This window comes from Uloborus diversus, chromosome 3, assembly GCF_026930045.1.
Source record: "Uloborus diversus isolate 005 chromosome 3, Udiv.v.3.1, whole genome shotgun sequence".
Lineage (NCBI taxonomy): Eukaryota > Metazoa > Arthropoda > Arachnida > Araneae > Uloboridae > Uloborus > Uloborus diversus.
The window spans coordinates 135,081,077-135,098,998 of NC_072733.1; positions in this window are offsets into that span (position 1 = coordinate 135,081,077).

Consider the following 17,922-nt stretch of genomic DNA (forward strand, 5'->3'; position numbering starts at 1 on the left):
TACATTTAAACACTTAGAACTTCTGGTGTGAGTATTCAATTCACTATTTTGAATCTCTCTTTGTATTCAACTGTTTTTTTCTTATTTCAAACATATTGGGCCGACGCATGCAGCAATGATTTTCAGGACAATTCATCAAAAAAGTTACATATGGGAATGTTTCGACTGCCCCATGAAGCTATCCTACTTATTTACCCTTTTTTTTTTTCACTGAGGCACCATAAAGCATGGTTTTGTATAATCAGGGTCGCCGAGATGCAAGGCGTGCACCATTTTAGTTTTGTTGCCGCTCCCCCTCCAATCATTCCAATTTTACTATATGCATACTTTAATTTGAGTCGAGTCCATAGTTTCCGACTATGCAGACATACCCACTCAGCCGCCCAGTGAACAGTCAACTGAATACTCTTTTTTGGTTAAAAAATGTTCGAAGCGTGCATTTCTACGGCCCTAACTTAGATAATCTTAATAAAAGATAATCGTGGATACTCCTAAATAGAGTATTTTAAGATTACATTTTCTATTCGAATTTTATGAAAAAAATACTTTTTGTCAATATTACTCTTCAATTGTTCATTTATAGTTACTATTTGAATTTTTCAAAACAACGAAGATTTTCAAATTTTCTTCGTGTGTTGCATTGCTAAAATGAAACTGGCAACGCCGTTTCTGAAAAACGGGGGGGGGGGTAGCACCCCCCGCCTTTGCAACGGCCCTGCACTTAACCCTACCTAAATGGTGAACAAGAGGACATCGCCACCTGTCTATAAGAGACAGCTGCTATTGGATTATCCATTTAATTCAAATGGATGAAATGCTTCGCTTTTAAAATTGAAAATATTTAAGGATTGATAGAAATTAAGACAAAAAAAAAAAACATTATGTATGAGTATGTTTAACTAAAATGATTTCTAAAGTGAAGAGTATAATTTCACCCGAATATCGGACATGGTTCTAGGAACTATTTCCTTCACTTTGCCTTAGCTTATTTCTCCATTGCCAAGTACGCTTGCAGTCGAGTACAATCTTCAAGAAAAGAATTTTCATTCAACCTATGATAAAACTCATCCCACTATAAAAACATTATAAAAATTATGGGAAATTTCTTTTCCTTTCTTTGCAGTTTTCTTAAGTCGAAACTTGACTGTACACTGTGCATTTCTGTTTAAAATCAGGTACTTCTGGAAACACCATAGTTTTCCAACCAATAGATAAAATGGAGATTTCTAAAGTAACAAAATAAGGATCATGAAAACTATGAAATCCCTAACACTTGAACAGGCGACATATGACAATGATCGTTTTGGAGAAAGGCAAAAACAAGAATTGCAAATAAATAATTTGCATAAGTTTCAAAGGAGAAAATGATTGTTTTGTAACGTAAAAAGAAAAAAAAAACCTATTGAATACAAATTTGAAGAGAACCTAGCATGGATCTAGCAAGTGGGGAGTCATAATTCCTCTTAAAGTGACTAAACCTAAAAAGTCAAGAACTGCATTTTGTGGACACCAGTTTCAAGGAATTACTGAGGAAGAGTCAAAGACCTCTTTTTTGCTTCCCAATATTATATCTATCTTCCCTTACGGTGTTTTAATAATGACCCCCTCCAAATCCAGAAGTTGTATCTGCACTTGAAAAGAACATTATTTCTTTAGTCCTACTGATGGTATCTTGAAATTCACAAGAAAACTGAATTCTTAGCCAAAACGATAAAGAAGTCTAAATTTTGACAAAAGAAGCTTACATTCAGGATTCAACTACTTTTGTAGCTTCAAAACATCGGTCTGCATAGCATGGGACTTTCAAATCACTTGTATACATAAAACTCGATGTTTGAAGTTTTTTACACATTAATAGCGTTGAAAACCGGGGATTTTTTTGCAGCATGTTTCATTGATTTCCTAAAATTTAAACTGTAATGATCTTTATTGGATTATGTGTTTTCATATAGTGCTGAAACTTTACAAAATTTCAGAATATAATACAGTTTTATATTGCATATAAAATGCCAATTTGAATAGTCAGTCACAACAAAAATTATGAAACAATTTTTTTTATTAATACATTTAATTATGAAAAAATAAAAGAATTGCTGTAGAGGAGCAGAACAAAATCGAAACAAGAAGTAACATATATTTACATTAAAAAACAGTAAATACAACTCAATAGACAAAAGGTATGCTTGTCTTCAAGCATATTTTCTCAAATAAGTATATGTGTGTTATCCATAGAGTGATTTCAAAAAATAATACAAAAGGTAAATAGTAAAACAAGAAAATGGAATAAAGGAAATAAGTTATGAGATAAATATAGTCACAGAAATTAAGTTAAATATATTACTTAAGCAGAATACTTAAAATTGTGCAGTAAAAAGGAAATATTAAATATTCAGTAATGTATGAAGCAGTAACATTTAATATTTATAATATATTTAAATATAGATTTAAATATACAGCTTCAACACATTGCTTTTTTTTTTGTCCCCTTTTCAGCACAAACGAAAAATGTTATACACAACAAACGAAGTGTACAAGTTTTCAAAAGCAATTAAAATTAATTTTATCTTTCAGAAGAAATTTAGAAATAAAATATTTACTGAGTTGAATATATATTCTCTCTGGATTATGAATATTTGAGAAAAGATAAACTTTTTAAAATATTTAACTCTATTAATGTACAGTGTACTTAAAAGGACATACTTTAAAAATGATCAATAATACAATAATACCAATGTATTTAAATAAAAGTTTAATATATAAAAACGTTAAATTTTATATGAATGTTGGATATTTAATGCTCTTGAAGTTATGTGTCAAATTGCAGCCAATTCCAAAAAAGAAAGGGCTTTTAGTACAAATGGAGATACTGACTGCAGTTGATTGTAAATGATTTCTTTTGTTCTGGTTATAAGTTAGTGGAAGCACAACAACAAATTAAAAGTCTGGCAAAGAAAATTTCCAAATTAAAACCTTCAAATTTATTTCTATGCACAGAAGAAAGTGTTCCTTGCGAACCTGAAATATATTTGCTACTTTCATTTCCAAATTTTTGTTTTAATTTATTGTTCTACTTAAACAATGCAGTAAAAATTTTGCAAAAAAATTTACTAGAAGTACTTAACAACCTGTGAAAGATATGAAACAAAAAATGTTCTTAAGCAGAAAATGACATTAATATTGCACAACAAAATATTAAAATGAAACCTCCAAAAAACTTTCAAACAATATGCTAAAGCACATATAGAAAAATAAAAGTGGGGGGGGGGGGATTTTTGCATAGCTTCAGTCTACTAAAGATTCTCTAATATTTTAAGATTATACTGAAATATTTAATATGTTAAATGTTTTTTTATGACCTGCAAACAATTTTTAGATTTTTTCCATGGATCTTGCAGATCAAAACAGGAGTTTTTGCTACTGGAATAACTGGTATTGCCTGTTTTCCACAAGAAGGCACTTTGCCCTACCTTCTCAAATGCAGAGTTCAATTTTACTCATTTACTCAGGGGTTACTAGTAAATGAGCTAACCAAACTTAACTTTGACATACATTTCAATGTGCAAAAAAAGTCAGTGTCCTTTACATCACTTGCTTCACTTGTATGTTGTTACTTTCATTATTCTTACGTTTTAAAAACTGTTGCTTTTACGAGAAAATGCTGTGATCTGAATATGTCTTCTGCCAAAAACAGCGATATAGAATCATCGGATACCATGAGATGAAGGCAGAGTCAAGTGCCTTCTTGTAGCACAGCAATACTGTAGCACCACAATGAACATGTAAATTGCATTTGCCTTAATTATGCATTTTGGTTCAGGGATCAACTTTCTATAACAGCAGAGCACTTCTTATCACTCGCTGATGTACCTTGACAGCAAGTTGTGTTTGAGACAGGCAACTGAGCTAGTTATACTAATATTAAAGGGGTAGCTTCTAATTGGAAAAAAATACTTATCCCCCATAATGCTGCAGTCCAACAGATTCTAAGGAGTGTCAGTATCATGAAGTGCTCCATAATACTTCTAGATCTTTATCCCATCAAGCTTGTATGGGAAACTTTTTGATTTCCAGTTCAGCATCACCCAATCATCCTGCACACCATAATCAATGTAAATTGCAAGTTTGCGTGCTTGAATTCAAAATCGTAGCAATTACAATTTTCTTTTTTTAACCTTCAAAGTTGATTTAAATTTATATGATATGCTGACAAAATATAATTTACTTCCCTTAGTGCTAGGATTTTCTCAGCCAGAGTGTATGATTTTACTATGTATTAACCCTAGCAACAGAAGTGACACAATTCAACAATTTTAGTTCGATTCATTGTAATAATTTTGAATTTACAAAATATTTAACATTGTTCTGAAAACACTTACAGATGAAACAGAGCTAAATATTGGGGATAATAAATGCTTACAATATGTAATAAAATTAATGATATTTTATAAGTCCTTTTTGTAGGTATCAATGACATTTGAGTTGATCTGCTTTGATTCCTAAGGTGCTATACATAAATATATTATTTCAGGGGTGAACTAGTGTCAGAACTCCATTGCATTACTGGTTTTCTGGAAAAATAAATTCCCATTTCAATAAAATTGGTCATGATCCAGGATTCAATTATTTCTCAATGCCACTCCATTATTGAAAAATTAACAAGTTCACATTTGACATATATATATATATATATATATATATATATATATATATATATATATATATATATATATATATATATATATATATATATATATGTAATGACGGTCATCAAGCAGTTAATAATTCAAATTTCATGCAACCTCAGTTAACTGAAAATAATGATTTAATGATTATGTAAAGATTTTTTTCTAAAATTGTGCCACATAAAAGAAAAACCATTATCACAGGCATGATCCTAGGCACCTGCATGGGGTGGGGAGCAAAAAAAAAAAAGTTACTCTCCTTTCCATTTTAAAGTTATATTTACTCGAACAAGTAGATTGTGGTAATGCGAGAAGTAAAATTCTAATGGTTAAAAAAGGGTTAAGTAAACATGGAAAATGATATGAATATCATTAATTAGAATTTGATAACTCTCAAAGAATTTTAAAAAGAAGGATTTGTGTAGACAAAATTGTTTTTAAGTCTCTTGATCATCTCTATAAAATATCAAGCAGGTGTCTATGGATGAAATTTATTTGTATAACATGATATGAATACACATGGTCATACATACATATTATTTACAAATGTGACAAGTTTAAAAACATACAACAAGCCATGTGTATAGATAACATGATGAACAAAGTAAATTATCTACACAAGTGTATTTGTGCAAAAAAAATTTAGTATTAATAATAAATACAAAATAAAATTCGTCCCATTACTTTGGATTATAATTACAGTGATTAGAAGATAATTTCTAACCACTTAATCTCTTTTCTCTTTAAAGAAACTACGGGTAAAAGCCAAAAAGAAACAAATTATCCATATTTACATATGAAGAATTTAGCAAACATAATGCATAAATGAACACTTAGTTTTCATCATTTTAATGTATATCAGTAAACATATTAATTTATACGATACACATGTGTTTAAAACCAGTTTTATTGCTTATAAAAGATCACTTTTATGTTGAATATTTCATTAAACCATAACAATCACATCACTTGATACATTTTCCTTTCAAAACACTAAATGTTTAGCAGTACACTATACAACAAAATATTCCATTTAACATACACTGCTTTTATTATGTATATTACATATAATGCAGTACACAATTTTCCAGAGATCTAACTGTTTTTTATTAATGCAGTCAGATCCACCTTTTGCATATAATCAACTTAAATTCACACATGAAAAAAATATCTTTAAGAGAAAGATTCCATAAAGGTACTTAGATTTTCAAAATATCACAAACAATTTGTTAATATTATAGAAAGATAGAATAAATAGAAAGTTTCAAAATGTTTTTATAAATAAATTTTTAAACCATAGCAATTCATTTCGCAAGGGTTTCTGACCATATTATATCTATCACAAATTTTTCCCAAGTGGACATTTCCCATTCTGAGTTCATAATAACTGAAAAAGACATATTAAGAATGATTCATTTGTTTTCTTTTTCGATGTACAACAACAGCTCAGCATCACAGAGCAAATCTATTTCACAAAGTGTCAAATGTTCAACATTTTCAATATTGGTAGAATGTAATACAGTAATCCCTCATTAAATAACACTTGTTGGGAGAAAACAAAACGGTGTGATATTTGGAATTGCAGGGATGTGCCGACTAAAACTCGTTTTTGGAGCAATCTTAGGAGTAGGAAAATGGTGAGTTTGGAGCAGCCTGGAGCAGTAAAATTGCAAATTTGGAGCAGCCTGGAGCAGTAAAATTGCAAATTTGGAGTAGTTCGCAGCAGTAAAAATTTAAATTTTGCATAATTTGGCGCAACTATGTATATTTCAAAGTGAGAAAAATCTTTAAAGTTTGATATGCCCCGCCGAGCATGTTTGTCTAAAAAATATGTACCCAAATAAAATTTTTACATGCTCAGTTTTTTTCTTGTATTATAACAAAAAAATTTGAATTTGTCATGTAGCACTAATCAGACATAAAACTAATATAAAAATTTTATATCTGATTCAAGAATTATTTCAATATAATACATAAAAAACGTTTAAATAAATAGTACATAAGTTGTCATTAAAACTACCAATACTTAATTAAAAAATTATAATAATTGCATGCCCAGCCGGGCATATAAGGGTAAAAGATTCATTACTGATCGGAATTTTTACATGTCTCGGGCAAGTCAGAAAATATAATTTTCGAGCCCTGATATATTTTACTCGCAGAAACATCTGTGACTTATACATCACTGCTTCACTGCACATTTAAGTTACAGTGGCTTAATACTTATTTTTGAAATTTGTTTGCTTTTATGTTCATATATACATGTAAACAATATAAGATATATGTATATACAACATGTAACTCAAAAACATGTTCAAAAAGGTTTTTAAAAAAAGCAAAAAAGAATGGTTAATTTTAAAAACTTTACTTCAGCAAGTAACAAGTGAGTTTAAAGAGCAATTAGTTAATCTTTTTCTTTGTTTTTTTTTTGGTATGTGTAAGTTGTTTACTTACATTTGACCTTATTATTGTTATTATTATTATTATTTTGGCATATACGTTTATGTACTGAACTACTTGATTAACAAATCTGAAGATCAAGCAAAGCAACATTAATACTTTTTATTTTTAACTGTTTGATATTTAATCACAAAACTAATAATGAAATTATGATTAAAAAATTGATTTTGAGAAATGATGACATAAGAAAAGGAATTTTAAAATACACATTAAAAAAATTATGAAAATCTTGAGAAAAAAGTAAATAAATAAATAAAAATTTTAAGACAGATTTAGCATATGGAGAAAGTGCCTGAATCTGAGAAGCTTGAAATGTTTGCACTTTCATTACCAGAGCATAAGAATTCCCAATTTTTGCTATCTTAAGTGTCGCCAACCAAAATTAAAGATCAATTTTCTGTCTAAAAACAGAAAGAAACCCAAGATTAAAAACGGGTGAACAATATTAATTTTGCCGATGGCTTTTGCTTAAATCAATTTGGATGCAACTGGATCAATATTTTCGAGTAGGCGTGACAAGAAGACAAACTTACAACTCCTCATATTCTGAAAACAAAAGATAGGAAAGGTTGAAAGTAATGATCAACACAAAATTTTTCAAGTCAAAGGAGCATAACCACATAAAAAATTAAAACGATCGAGTTTTTCAAAGGCGGATGCAATCGGATTTCGAAATGCGCAAAAAATCGGGACCAAGTCAAAAAAGCATAAAAACAAGCTCTAAATGCATAAACTTGATGATATTTTTCAAAAACTGCCAAATATACCGAAGGAACTGCAACATTAAATGCAAAATTGCACTTTTGGCACAGAAAAGTCCATTCGGCGGTCTTTTGGAGCAGTTTGGCGTAAGATCGGCGATTGACGCAGCTGGCAGATCCCTGGAATTGCAATATAACTAAAAGTGCCCATTCATTTCATGTAAAATTAAATAATGTATATACTAGGGTGTCCCCCCTCCCTGAAAAAAAAACTTTCAAAAGTTGAAAGTCTCACCCTCTAAAAAGTTTCCTATGGTGGACATTAAACAACTGGTAAAATTTTATAACTCTACAAAAATATTTAAAAGGTCCCCCAAAAGCGCTGAATTTTCCCAAAATGTCCCAAATTTAGCAAAATTTCACTAAAACAAGGGTTTACATCCATTAGCGACCCCTACATAATTTTTAAATGTAACCATTTATACATATACTAATACCTTAGTTGCTATCAATTTATTTAAGAAAAGGCACCTTCAATTTTAACTAATCATATCACTGTAAACTAATAGTCATTTTTTTCCTCTCTCTGATACAAATTTCAGAATAACATCTATCAGTACTAGGAAAAATGATTATGTATGGCTCATTTAGTCTCGAAATTAGGGAAAAATTTCATTTTAGTAGGGTTGTGGACACATGGAACAGTTTAGCCGAAAGCGCTGTAATGAGTAAGGAGGTAGATAGATTTATGAGGACCATTGATCTTCATATGGGACTAATTAGCTGACTAGGACCAGCCTAGCGGGGCCCAGAATCCATTGCTGGTCATCACATTAGTATTTGAATATCCAAATAAGAAAAATACAGGTGCACCTCTACCATCAGGAAGAGATGTAATGCAAAACTTCATTAATTTTCATCTTACCAAGAAATGCACAATCAAAGGCAGCACTGTTCTAGTCAATGATCAAATTTTGGGAAAAATCCACACTACCAAGATGGCAAATACAACATTTATCAAGGAAGGTCAAGGATTTATACAAAAAACAAGCAAACTTAATAAAGCATTGAAACAGAAACAATCCAAGAGATCAGGTGAATCAAAAACCTGGATCAATTGCTTGATATAAAGCATGCCAACTCAAAACAACTCATAAAAAATTATGAGGATAGGCAGTTCCACAAATTGCAACTAAATTCAAGGGAAGGATGTATTGGTGCTTTAGATAAATGATTAACTATCAGTGAAAAAAGAACAACAGAAAAATTTGCTAAGCCATTGAGTCTTATCAACATCAGTTCATTTGCCAGCTCCTACATCAAAAACATCCTTTTGAAATGATTACAGATAACTTCTGAATCTTTGGCATGATGGTTGGAATAAATGTTAAAATTTCCATTCAAAAACCAGGGGCTCATCATATGGCATGTTGAATGGGTAGGGTAACTTATTCCTTAAAAATAGAACATTTTTAATTGGATATTCAAATGCAAATACAAATGTGATGACAAGCAACATGCTCTGGGTCCAGCTTCACAGGTCCTAGTCAGTTTATTAGTCCCCAATGAAGATCAAAGGCCCTCTTAAAGCATCTACCCCCTTACTCATAACAGCCTCTCTCACTAAATTGTTCCTAATGTCCACAACCCTATTAAAGGGAACATTTTTCCAAATTTCCAGATTATATAAATGAGCCACACATAATCATTTTTCCTAGAACTGATAGCTATTATTCAGGAATTTCAATCAGAGCTATGTAACCTTTTTTGATGTCACCAGCAGACTCCAAAGAGGAAAAAAACGACTCTACTAGTTTACAGTGATATGGTTTACAGTTAAAATAGTTGGTGCCTTTTCTTAAATAAATTGATAGCAACTAAGGTATTGGTATATGTATAAATGGTTACATTTTAAAATTATGTAGGAGGCACTACTGGACGTAAACCCTTGTTTTAGTGACATTTTGCTAAATTAGGGACATTTTGGCAAAATTCAATGCTTTTGGGGGGCCTCTAAATATTTTCGTAGAGTTATAAAATTTTACCAATGGTTTAATGTCCACCATAGGAAACTTTTTAGAGGGTAAGACTTTCAATTTTTGAAAGTTGGGAACTTCTGAGACACCCTAGTATATACCTACACAAAAATAAGTTTATTAACATATTACGAAGGCTTATTAGTTTAAAGTACAAAAGAACATTAGATTAGAATTGCTCATTTAAGGAATAGGTCAGTGAATTTAAATTCTTCTACTTTCTCTTTGAAAAAATAAGAATATAAAGTCACTGTTTGAACTGCAGCAAATTCAGATGACTAAAAAGTACCAGTTTCATTCATTTAATTAGAAAAGAAGCAAGTTAACCTGGTAGATACGATGTTTTTACTTCAGCAGTCTCAAATTTAAAGCAAGGTTTTAGTTACTGCTTTTAATCTTATGGCAACGGAAAAGCACAATATATCTGAAAGAGTGATTAAATGAGGTGCAATGTAACGAGGGGCTACTGCAATTTATATAGATCACTTGTTTTGAAGTAGATCTGTATAGCCTAGGATTTTACACCAATAAACTCAATTAAGCCAATGAACTAACTAATAATTATTGAGGTACAGTATAATATTATTACTGATACTGTGGAATACCCATGAAAAAACTAAACTTTAAAAATGAAAAATACTAAACCAAAGCACAAAATTATGATTTCCTTAAATACATATCCAATTGTTTGCACATTGTTATTTTTTGAATAATAGAAATTTTTGAAATAAAAACTCAATTTCCCAAAGAAACATATCATATCAGATTGAGGAATAGGAGATGAGTGAAATCTCGAATGATTCCTTGTCCTAAACTCTGCATAATTCAAAACTGTTGACATTTTTAAATGCTCATAATAGCAAATGAATCAATCAATGATAATTGCAAGTCAAATAATACAACAAGGGTATTTGTTAATTAGCAGCAGTTATAAATCAGTAAGAATAAATTAGATACTTAATGATTTAGTCCAACTTGTTGCAAAATAGGTATTATTCCAAGAGTTCTTTTTTTACATTTCAGTGATAAAACTCCTATCCGTATCATTATAAGTTGATTAAAATGATAAATAAATAGTAATAAAGAGGATACCAGAATTAACAGCAACATTCTCTTAATAATTACTGCAGAGATCACTTTGAAAATTATCCCTAAAGAAAAGTATACTTCATATGAATGAGGTAGCAGTACCTTTGTAGTTTTAAAACTTTACTGAAGTAAAGATTTAAACAAAGCTTTGTTTGACTGAGTATGATGAACACATTCTAAAAGTATGATTGCACAGGTATTACCCATCACTTGCACACGAAAAGATGACTAATGTGTAAAAAAGATGACAAAATAATGCAACATCAGATAGAGAAAATAAAATTAATACATATTCAAATTTACTCAATAAAGTTCAGTTAGAATGTACTGCTTGTAAAAATCAATATTTGTACTTATATTATGCACAAGAAATTATAGATGTTATAAAAATTAGGGGGAGAAAAATGAGAAATGAAAAAAAAGAAAAAGAGATTTTCAGACATAGTGGAAATATATCACACGAAAGTTATAATAAAAACATAAACTTAAGGTGTCAGACTGGGTTAAGATCACCATTTTCAATAGAATTATCAAACGTTTTTGCACAATTTAATGTAATAACCTGTTTAATAAGCTTTCTAAAACTGTTTTCCACATACTCTAAGAGAATAACAAATGGAGTAACAGCTGCAAGAACAAGCAAAAATTGAGACCAGAATTTGGTTTCCACAACTTCATTTCGTAAAAGCACATTTTGAAATCCATCTAATAATTTTTGCAATTTTTTTAGATTGCACATTTTAACCTCAGTTCAAACTTATACATTGCATAAAAATTACAGATGCGTTTACAACAAATGATATTTTTGAAGATATTAGATGTAACAATGATTTCTCCAATTAATAGTTAAATACTAATTTAAAATACAGTAAACTCTTGATTATCTGCGGCCTTTGCCACTTTCAAAAAGAAAAAAAAAATTTGGTCATGATTAACTGAATATAGATAAATGCTCATATTTTAACTTAACAAGTGCCAAAGTCTATTTTTAGAGGTTCCTATTTCTTTCTTAATTCCCCCTCCCTTCCAATGACATCAAACATTTCAAATTCACTGTAATATGACTAGTTGAAGCCTGAACCTGATCTTTAGATCTACCTACTTAATGAATTTCAGATTTAGTTTTTACACTTGTAAACCAGTGACTCAACAGTCTTGAAAAAATTCCCACCCCTCTCCTCTGCATTCTTGATGTGACCTAATTTCATCTGTTGCAGGTAATCTGGACGCATGATTTACTCACATATTTGTTTAACCCGTTTGTAATAATGAGTGATCCTCTTTTAGTTTTTACATGCATTTACAGGCCACCCTATTGCGCGGATGTTCGGGAGTTTACTGTATTTGAATTTGTTTCATCTTCAGTGTTTGGTATTTCCCCTCAAGAACCGAAGCTATTATGAAAATTAAATAACCTTTAAAAGTGCTTATGTGGAAACAAAAACATTTTTGAACTGAGTTGCCTGATAATATAAAATGAGTTTTCTAAGAAATTATATTTTTGATCAAACTTGAAGGAAACAATGAATTCTCCGATGCTAAAATCAATATGAAATTTTCTCAGATTGTTTTCTGTAATGTTCCTGATGTTTTTGTTTTAAAAACAAAGGTCAAAATTGAAATTAAATAATATTTTCAAGCGTTCAAGATAAAACAAAAATTAATTCTTTATAAAAAATAAGAATATAGCAACTCTGCTCAGTTATGTTCAAAACTTCTTTAAAATACAAGAACTATTTTAGAACACAGCACACATAAGAGTTATAAAAACATATTCCTGCAAGGATTTATGTATATTTAGAAAATAATGTTTTGAAAGCTTGGTTTTACATCACTTGAATTTTCAAACTGATACAGATAGAAAATAGCATAATATCACAGTTATTTTGCAAAAAAAAAAAAAAAAAAAAAAGTCTCAAAACAGTCAGCTACCTTAAGTAATATATTATTTATAAGTAGCTGCAAAAGGAATAAATTGTTTTACATGGAATACAAAATTGATAGAAGTTTCCTTTAGAGTCTAATTTAAATTTTCACATTCTGAAAAATTGAAACAAAAATAAATATTTTTTTTCTCTAAAAAGCAAAAGAAGAACTTTTTTTAAACAATTATACAAAACCAAAAAACTCCTGATATGATAATACAAAACACAAATGCTTCATTTTCACTAATAAGCATATGCTATCCCAACAATATTATGTGTTTAACATAATCTGGAGTTAAGATGATTAGCAATATCATATTGAGACATAACTAACATAAAAATCAATTATTGCTATCGAGTATGAAACAAAAAAACTTTAGAGACTGAGGAAATAGTAAAGGAAGAATGTTTTAAGGTATAACTTTGAGCTGCTGTTTTAATACATAAATAGTTTTATAAAAATCATTCTGTCAAGCAGTCATACTAAGAGAAGAAAATGTCATCTCTTGTCATTTAATTAAAAAAAATCAAGGATTCTTAATGATTTGTCTCTAAATGGCAGAGGTAATACTCATGAAAATATGTGGACAAAAAGCATTATAATCTCAGTTTAGAATTCTATACTGGAATATCAGGTTCCTGAAAAAAAAAAAAAATCAAGTCATATTAAATGCACGACAAACAAGAAGCATATGAACTAAGTATGCTGCTTCACTAAATGCAAAAAATGCATTACAATGCCAATAAATAAAATTTTAAACTGATGCACAATCTGGGATTCCTTTTGAGACATAATTTTCTTTGGTATAAAGCAGGTTAGATAACTTTTTTGTGTGAAAATAAAAAACATTTGATTTTTTTATATGTTTCAAACTATAAACAGGTTTAAAATCAACACATTTGACTTAGAATAATAAATCATGAAATCACTTTCTTTTATGTCAAAAATACAATAGCACAGTGTTGTGTTTTCAAAGAAAAAAAAGAAAATTTAATGCCAATATTTTCACATCCCAAAACTACTCAAATCTATGCAAATTACAATGTAATTTTATGGTATAATTTTTTCCTTCGGGTTTGATTCAAGAAATGTAAATTCAGATTTTTTTTTTCCTAAAAGGACAAACAATTTAGAGTTTATAGTTCAAAAAATTTTGTACATGTATATGCTAGAATTTTATGAAAAAGTAAAACTTTATTTTTTAAAAATATTCAACTAAAAAGTTTTATAAATAAACATTTTGCACCCCGGTAAACAGATGTGACAGAAATCAAAACAACAGCATTGGAGAAAATCAATATTTTAGGCAACACAATTTTAAACTAATTAATTTTCATATGTTACAATATGTGCAAAACATTTATGATGTCATGCTCACTGGTTAGTGTTTGTATTCCAAAATAACAATGTACACCTAAAAGCATGAAAGCATTTCAGATGAATTATGAAATTTTATTGGAACTACCACTAGATTGCATTATTTATACACTACCATGCACTCTTGCGCAAATTAACTTTGTGAGTTTTGCAGAAACAAAGAACATTAAATTCAGTTTTTAAGTCATTAATTAGTAAGTTTTTTCTTATTCAAATTTATGAATTGTGTCATTTCTGTTACCAGGTTTTGTACTAATATGTATTAAATTACAATAAGATGGTTAAGTAAACCACTATAACTCTGTCAACAAAAAGAACTTACATTCAATAAAAGTCAGGCAGCAAAAACAGATCATACATAATATTAAAAATTTTAGGATTGATGTTTTTTTTCCCCAGTTTATCACTAATGCATCAGAAAATGAATTACAACTAAAAGAATTTGCCAATGTTGAATATGAAACAACATTTTCAGACATTTATTCAAAACACATAAATGAAAATTTAGACAAAGAAAGTTTTCATGCACACTCCTAAAGTTAAGTTTTAAAAGTACATTTTACGCAGTCTGAAGAAGTAGATTATTTCTCAATGCTTCTGCATACTATTTGCCCTATACTGTCAATATATATAGTCAAACTGCGTTAAACTGCCAACCAAAGTGATGGACTGAGTGTTGGTGGAAGTTGAGGGTGACAGTTTAACGAATTTCTCCCAATCCTGTACAAATGCATGTTTTCAAGAAAATGTGTATGAAAGCATGTATTTTCTGTTCCAAATTACATCATTTACATTTATTTAAAAAAAAAAAACATCAATTGGTTTACCTGCAGTGTGTCACCGTTGGTTCTTTGGTTATTTTTTTTCTCCTAGAATTTGAAAAATTATTAGCTATAAATTGATGGCCTGTAGATTGGGGTAGAGCGAAAATATCAAATTTCTGCTGAGCACTTAGCCTTAGTGCAGAAAATTTTGACTCCCTAACACTAATTACTGTGCGAAATTTTGTGACTCTGAGTTAATGTCTTCTGCTCTGGCAAGAGACTTGAATTTTTGAGATTAAAAAAAAAACATTAAATAATGAGAAAATTTACAAGATATTTTAAATTCCACTGAACTTTAAGCCTTAGTGCAGTAATTTTTTAACTTCCTAGCACAAACTTCTGCACAAAATTTCAAGCCTGTGAGGTTTTTTTTTCTGCTCTGGCAATAGGCCTGACAGAGAGAGAGAGAGAATTTTGAGTTAATTAATATTCCTTAAGTACGAGTGACATGTTACAAAGTAGCTACATATGTAATACCCTGCATTACTTCAAATTTTTAATACCATCAATAGCATAAGACCACCCCTTGAACCAGTTCCTTCCTTTCAGGGGTTACGGTGAAGGGGGTCAATAGCCCCCCTTAATTTAAAAAACTAATGTTTTTACAGATAAAGGGGCACTGTTTTGTAGTTTTTGATAAAACGTTGTTGAGTTCACCCCCTTTATTCCACGCACCCCAACGGAAAATCGAAATAACGGGCTTGTCTTGAACTGAAATAGGCTTTATTTTGCTGTTTATACAGAGAAAATGATAAGAAAGTCACATGGTTTAAATAAAAGTTGTCGCATGTTAGAAGTTGTCTGTTGTATCTGACGCATATTTCAAAATATTTTCAATTTACTAGATTAAAAGCTGGAATCATTCGTCAATTGGAGTAAAAGCTTCGCAGACCCCTACAGTGAGCAGTTCTCCTTTTCCATCTTAACAAACTCTCATTATGGCATCTCTTCCAGTTTGCTGATGGTTCAACAGTCAGGCTTCAAATCTTACTCCAGTAAAATTAGAAAAATGCTGTGCGACTCTGAAAAGCATAGTTGATTTTAAGCCATTAGATTGCAAGTTGACCTGACAATATTGAGTAAAGACTCAACAATATTTATTACTAGTATCACATCCGCAAAATAAGGCGTATGCTCTCCTTATCTTACTAACCGCGATGTGGGTGCACTAAATATGTCTCAATGTCCGAAAACAGCAGAGAAAATATTGAGATTGTACATTCCAACTATAAAACCACCAACTGAGTTTCAAATCTCGATCAAGTTTATTGATTTACATACTCCATTCTGGTTTAGAACAAAAACCAACCATTCTTTGAGAGACAAAGCTAAGCATGTGTGTGTGTGTTTTTAGTTTTTTTTTTTTGCATCAAGATACTTGCCAAAAAGGTACGTTTCGTTTAATAGCATTTTTGCATAGTTTACAAGCTTTGTAAGTAATTTTATATTATTTCCTCAATGAATAGAAATCTATATCCTAATGCAGTTCTAATTTTTTGCATATTTCCAGTTTCTGAAACCATATAAAAACATTGGTTTTTAATCCAACTTGCTCTATCATGCAATTACATTATATTAATTAAAGACACTGTAAATTTTGAATCTCTACTCACTTCAACAGCCACATGATTAAAAAAAAAAAACATTAAAATTTAGACCTCTTGACAGAGCAGAGGAAATTAACTCAGAGATAGGAAATTTTAAATAATAATAAGTGTTAAGAGTTTACAAAATGAAAGACAAGTCTGTTATTTTAAATTTTTCCAGAAGGGGGGGGGGGGGAGGACATGAACTCAATGATATTTTATCGGAAAACCAAAAAATCATGCTTACTTATATGTAAAAGCGTTATTTTTTTTAAGTTGGAGGAGGAAGACTCCCTTACCCATAAAATATTAAATAACAGACCTGGTTCCAGGGGTGGATTGATGTCGTTGATGAGATTAAAAATTCGAAGTATTGCAGCGTTGTAGCTACTTTGTAATGTCTCACTTGTATTTAAGGAATTCTATGTAAAATTCTCAAAATTCAGCCCTATTGCCAGAGCAGAAAAAAATACGGCACTAAGGCTTAAAATTCAGCGGAATTTAAAATATTTTGTAAATTTTCTCTTTATTTGATGTTTTTCTAAAAATCTCAAAAATTCAAATCTCTTGCCAGAGCAGAAGACATTAACTCAGAATCAGGAAAATTTTCACAGTAATTAGTGTTACAGAGTCACAAATTTCCCACACTAACCGCCTTATTCCTCGTTAACCTAATCACACGCCTTAAACCGCGAGGTTCATTAACTCGTAGTTGGGATTGTTACCGCAAGGTTAAAATTTCCGTATTCACCGGCGAAAAACACCTCGGAGCTTCTCAACAAGAAGTTACTCAACCAAACTTCATGCGGTTATAAGCGCAGACACCCTATTGGCTAATAAAGATCATATGATTTTCACACATTTTCTTCTTCGTTACTGTTATTTCAGCTCTGCGCTTGTGTAGAGTTTGTGGTAGAGGTAAAGCCAATCTTTGCTCGTTGTGTTGTTGTCATAAGCCTGATAACTTTTTTATCTTTTTATATAAAGTAGCTTGTTGGTAAAGAAAATGGAAATAGGTAACAAAAAAGAACGCGTCATCTCTATATACGCGTCTCTGAGTTCTAAAAACTCAATGTATTGCAGTTGCTGTATGCGAAGTTGCACTCGTTCCGCCATTGTTTCAAATGTTTACTTGTAAAATGCGTATGCTCAGAAGCCAAACCAAGCCCCTTAACCTTACTTCCGGAGCTTGGTTAGGTTTTCCAACCACGCCTGGTTTCGAAAACCTGTCAGCGCATAGT